The following is a 6,000-nucleotide window of genomic DNA, read 5'->3' as shown; positions in this document are numbered from 1 at the left end:
TCCAATGTTTGTTAATCCCTCAGGGGACACAGAGGGGTGAAAATGAAATCAGCGTTCCAGGTTAAAGCAAATAATCAGCCTCCCTCAATGGAAATCCAGGGCAGATTGATGTCATTTGTTTCTAAGGGCTAATTGTGCCCAATCAAGCCTCAATGCCAATGAAGTGGATCAAATGATTGACAAGTTCTGCTCAGTGTTGACTTTGGACCAAAGGCGGGTCGTTAGATCATGAGTTTAAGCTCCGGGAGGAAATAACACGTTGGCGGTGTCAGCAGGCCAGGTGAGTGCATGGACTCTGAAGTTCAGAAGAAGAATGTGATGTCAAAGAAAGAATTTAAAAGTAAGGGAACGTTTTAGAATTATTAATTTCCATTTTGTGAAAGCATAAATGATCGCTTATGCACAGTGACCAAACTTGAAAATAATTTTTGTCATTTGCTCTGGAAAATAATTACAATATTTGGCCCTGGCAGCATGATGACATATGTTTTCACAGCTTTAAGAAGCACTCAAATAACAGAGGTGAAAATAACATTAGGTAATCCTCCAGAGTGCCTGTTTTGTATTCAGACCTCCTCAACCCAAAATGGAGCTCCATTCTTTTCTTTGCACAAGTCAATTACTTCAGGTTTGAAGTAAATTAGTGGTAAAGTTAGATTTAGCTACACCTCACATCAGCAAATTTTAATATTCAGCTTTTGACGATCGTCGCTTTGATGCACATCTAGCTTTTCCCCCCCTCTGTAAACCGACAACAGTTAATACCCACAGTGGGGACAAGGTGTTGAGAGAGCAGTGGCTAATGTTGAGTGATGGTGAGGCGGTGACATTGTATCCAACTTCCAGAGCCCCGTGTCGGTGTCTGCCACCTCATGGCACCACTTTAACCCCCAGAATTCCTTGCATTCCTCCAGTCGCGGGCCACAAGTTTCACTGTGGCCCATTTAAGATGACTGACGTTTTTTTTGCTACCATTAAGCACCACCAGGCAATTGACCTCCTGACCCTCTACAAGCGACCTGTTGGAGCGGCTTTCAAGTGTATGCTTGAATCTTCATGGGAATGGCCTCCCTGATCCAGGATCAGGTCCCCCTGAGCAATCAACACCTAGAGGTTAGTTGGGTGAGCCTGAACCTTGTGGTCAGTCTAGCATGCTAAATTGCTTCTGTCTTTGCTCTGGCTGTGTGCATGTGCATGCATGACTCTGTGCGTCTGCGTAGGTATTGTGTAATGTGCTTGCCTTTCAAGTTCACTTTGACATGATCATTTTGGAAGTGTTTTTATTTGGTTTACCAATGTTGCTGATTGGCTGACATCAGTGTTGTATTTACTGTAATGTAATATTTAACCAACAATAATGTGGCATTGAAGAAAAAAGTTTGAGGATTATACAAATGTTTTATTAAGGCTGTTTTCAGATCTACGCGTAAGGAAATTATCTTGATGGTTTGTAGGGCTGGGTTTTGACACGGGTTTCATGATTTGTTTTGATTCTGGTTCAATTCAATTTCCAATTTGATTCAATTCAATATAGATTATTTTGGATATATAGTAGTCAACATTTGAAGTGGATCAAAACCTTTCGTCAAATTTGTCCTAAAACCAAAAAGAATCCCTTTTCTTGTCTAAGGACAACTTTGTTTAACTTTTTTGATCCACTTCAAATGTTGACTATTATATGTCAGCCACAGTACATGCCAAATATTCTCAAGGAATTAAAATATCTCAACTAATGGTGTAAAATATACATGAGAGTCAGGTGGTACTACATTACTATAATACTGAAGGTTTAAATTAGCTGTTTTTATACAAACACTAGTGTTGGGTTCGAGTCCGCCTAAGTCGAGTCCGAGTCTTTAACCATTTGAGTCTGAGTCCAAAATGTGCCGAGTCGGACTCAAGTCCGAGTCCAAATGGGTCGAGTCCGAGTCCAACTAAACACTACTGTTTGTCAGTATCTTAACCTGGTTTTAACCTTTACAACTAGAATAAGGCAATGCCAATTTAAATGTAACAAAAGCAAACCTCTATTGCATATTGCCATTTTGATTTTTGATTTCACACCATCTCATAATTAGTGTCCTGCTCAGCAAACTTAAAGTCATGTAACAGAAGTTATGGCTTATGTATTGTGACATATTTCAGAGTGAAATAGCTTTTAGAATGTGAAAAATTATAGGGCAGGACAGAACTTGACTTTATTTGTTGTTATATAGTAAATGTATAAATTCAATTGGGTGGGTAGGAAGCTTAGTGAATGAGACCTGAGGAGCAGAGAAAGCACCTCTTATCTCTGTGGCTGTGTTTTGGGTTTTATATGACGAATGGTTAGACCTTAGATAGGGTAGATGGCATTTCATTTTTTTTTTTTTTTCTTGGATGAAAATGAGGCTGTGAGGGTTAATGACAGGTTTTAAGTAGCAGTCTACGGAAGCCATGGAATAAAAGAGTAAAAAAAGTACATTTGAGTTATATTTAAAAATTTCACGATTCTGAGATTATATCTCACAATTCTGATAAGAAAAGTCATTCTCCCTTTTCCCTTTTCAGCTCAAAATTAATGAGTTTATATCCCACACTTCTGGCATTTTCCCCCCTCATAACTGACAAACTCACTACTGTTGAGGTAAATTGAGTTATAAAGTCTGAAATACAACATATAAAAAAAATTCTGAATTGTGAGATGAAATAAATGTAATATGACGCAGTCTGCTGCAGCAGGTTTACACTGCTGTCGCTTTAAGAATGGACGCACAGATCATATATTTTGACACATAGTATTTCTCCCAACTGTTCAAATTAACTCAAGACAAAACCGACTGTATTTACATGAATACGCTCCAAGATGGTGCATTTTGACATTATTTTTCGTGTAAGTGTGTAGCAATAACATGCAATAGAATGCTTAATTCAGCATTCACATGCTGACTGAGAGGCGCTTTCGGCAAAGAGTATAGAATACCAAGAGGCGAAACTCTGTTGCTGTTTTGGTAACAGCCACTAGGTAACAGCGCTTCGGTAGCGCGGCCGCCATTCTGGAGTGAAAATTCTAACTGGACAACAGCACAGAAGCAGACAGAATGACAACGAAATAGAAGTCAAAGTGGAAATAAAAGAACGCAATGACTGCAGGAAGGTAGTGTGTGACCTTAAAAAGTCACTCTACACTGTTAGATTTATTTTACGGATCAGAATTCATCATATCTTACGCGCCCAAAAATTTCACAGCCAATTCAGAAGTGCAATAGACAATTTCTCAAATTAAGTCACCAGTAAATGTTATGACTACTACAGTAAAAGTTGTATTGTATTATTATATATGTTTTATGTTATCAATTGTGGAATCCAACCATTACATTTTTTTATTTTATGCAACTTAATGCATTTACTATTACTATTATTATTTACTATTATAGGTCTGAAATATATATTGTATTTATACATTATATTGTAGGCGTGTTAAACCCATGGATCACACTACAAATATCGATGATCTTACAGAACATGATGTATTGCTGTGTCTTTCATAACTAAATAATTAAATAATTTGAGTTTTTAGTCATGCTTTAACGGACATTAATATAAGATAATACTGCAAAAACAGTTACTGTTAAGCCGTTATATTCCTGTCGTATATTTATTGTCTAACATTCCCAATTTTCTGATGCATGTCCTTAATTTAATTATATATGTTGGTATTAGTTCTGCGTTTATAATGCTAGAGCAAAGATTTTGCGAAAAATAAATGCAAGACAAAGTCTGTTTTTGATAATATACGTTATTTAGTTTTGTCATATTTTTTAATTGCATTAATAACAAAGGTTAGGGTACGTACAAAACATACAAAAATACTTTTAATAACAAACGAGTTATGGTTTAATAATTAACAGAAGTAGCCTAATATAATACAAAAATTCTTAAGAAATAAACGGAAAGGAGTAAAAAAATATATATTTAAAAATGTTGTCATGATTCAGGTTGTGTATTTTAGCTTTAAAATACTTTTTTTTATTTTTTAAACAAAGCAGCTGATATTTGCCATAGCTACAGCATGGAGGTAGTGGACTGCCGAGTGGCTTTCACTCCAAAATGGCGGAAGCGTAGGGCTGCTACTGGGCGGCGCTGTTGCAATGGAACGTTCTATTGACTTTCACTTCTTGTCAGTATAAGTTCTTTGCTTTCGGTGAGCCCGCTTTGGGTATGTGTATGCAAAGAAACCAGCTGGCTTTCAAGTACTGGCAAGACTTTTAAACACGTGTGAATACTGAATGTCACTTTCGTAATAATGCATCGAGTCAGTAAAATTTCCATCAACTGTCCCTGGACTTGGCTGGACTCGGCTATAATTCCCAAGTCCGAAAAGCTTGAGTCCGAGTCAAAATGCATCCGAGTCCGTGACAAGTCCGAGTCTGCTAAAAATTGTACTCGAGACCGGACTCGAGTCCGAGTACCCCAACTCTAACAAACACTTAAATAGTGGCTGTCATAAAAACTTGACAGATTTATTCAAGCAAATATTAAATATTGAAAAACAGTAAAAATGTTATATGGTGCATATTTAGCAACATGCTCCTCTCCAGAGTTAAATTTTTCTAGATGACTAATGAGTTTATGGTCACCAAATGTGTTTTTCTGAGGTAGATGTGACGTTATGTGACGTATTGTTTCGTATGACGTATTAATGTCTTTCCGCAGTTGAAACACTGATTGAGTGATTACATGAGAGCGGATACGGATTTCAGTAAGTTGTACCCTTTCTTTTTAACATAGCCTTGGACATTTATTCATGTTTATTTCATTCTGTCTGATATTAAAGTGGTGGAGACGATCAGTTCAACTGAGGTGCTACAGTGATCTGTCACTCCACATTAAACAGTGCCAAAACGGCATTTATTGTATAAATATTGTAATAAAATTTCATATTAAAAGTAACAAAGCACAAAGCTTATTGTAATTTATTGGATTGGAGGTGTGCTACAATGTTCATTTAACTGAAAACAGGCTAGACTAATCGATTCTTTGGATTTAAGAATCAATTGTGTTTCGTAAAAATAAGAGTCCATTAAAATCGAGAAATCAGTATTTTTTTTGTCATCTTTCCCTGTGTGAGATCAGATCTAGTTGCATTGGAAAAATATAAAATTTTTAGCTGTTTTGTAAAATTGTCTGAATTTTTAGCAGTTCAGAAAGTCCGAAAATATCCTGTCTCTTTTTTGGCTGTATTTCTGCCTTCAAATGTCACTCAAAAATGAAAATTCTGTCCTCGTGTCATTTAAAATATGTATGATTTTTTTTTTTTTTTTTTGTACTACTTAAATAGAGAAATTATGTACTGTTCACTTTTCCAAGCAGTCACATTAAGTAAATGGGTACTGGCGCTTTTAAGTTTCAAACAAACAAATAAATGCAAAATCAGCATAAATATATCATAAATGTGCTTCATATGGTTATGTTCTAAGTCTTCTGAAGCCATACGGTAGCTTTGTGTGATAAACGTTGAAATTTCTCCACTGTGACTGTATTGAGTCAGTGAGATTGTTTGATTCAAAAACAAATAATTGAAGCAATTAATTGAAACGATCTGACTCAAAAGAACGATCCGTTCAGAAATTAGACAGTTGCTAATCTCATGAATGTGCCAAGTCAGGACTTTCATTGCATAGTGACATATTTCAGTCCGTTTGTTCACATAAAGGCTTCAGATGACTTGGAATATTGTGCAAAAGTCATATGCACCCCAACTCCTACCTGATCTCATGACGAAAACGTACCTTTGGGAACTTTTTGCGCAAGCCGTGAAATACGTACAAACAATCACATATCACTGCAGTTTCCAACGGAAATGAACGCTAAAGGTGGTAAAACAGCGAGCACTTGTAATCGATTTCGTACACAGTTATGATTACAGCTCAATCTGTTTCGCTTTCCAGGTGAAACAAGCTAGCTTAAGATGGACTTACGATGTGGAATCCTTGGGTATGAATCCCGTGAAAAACATGA

This window comes from Garra rufa, chromosome 17, assembly GCF_049309525.1.
Source record: "Garra rufa chromosome 17, GarRuf1.0, whole genome shotgun sequence".
Taxonomy (NCBI): domain Eukaryota; kingdom Metazoa; phylum Chordata; class Actinopteri; order Cypriniformes; family Cyprinidae; genus Garra; species Garra rufa.
Note: the sequence above shows the minus strand (reverse complement) of the source record.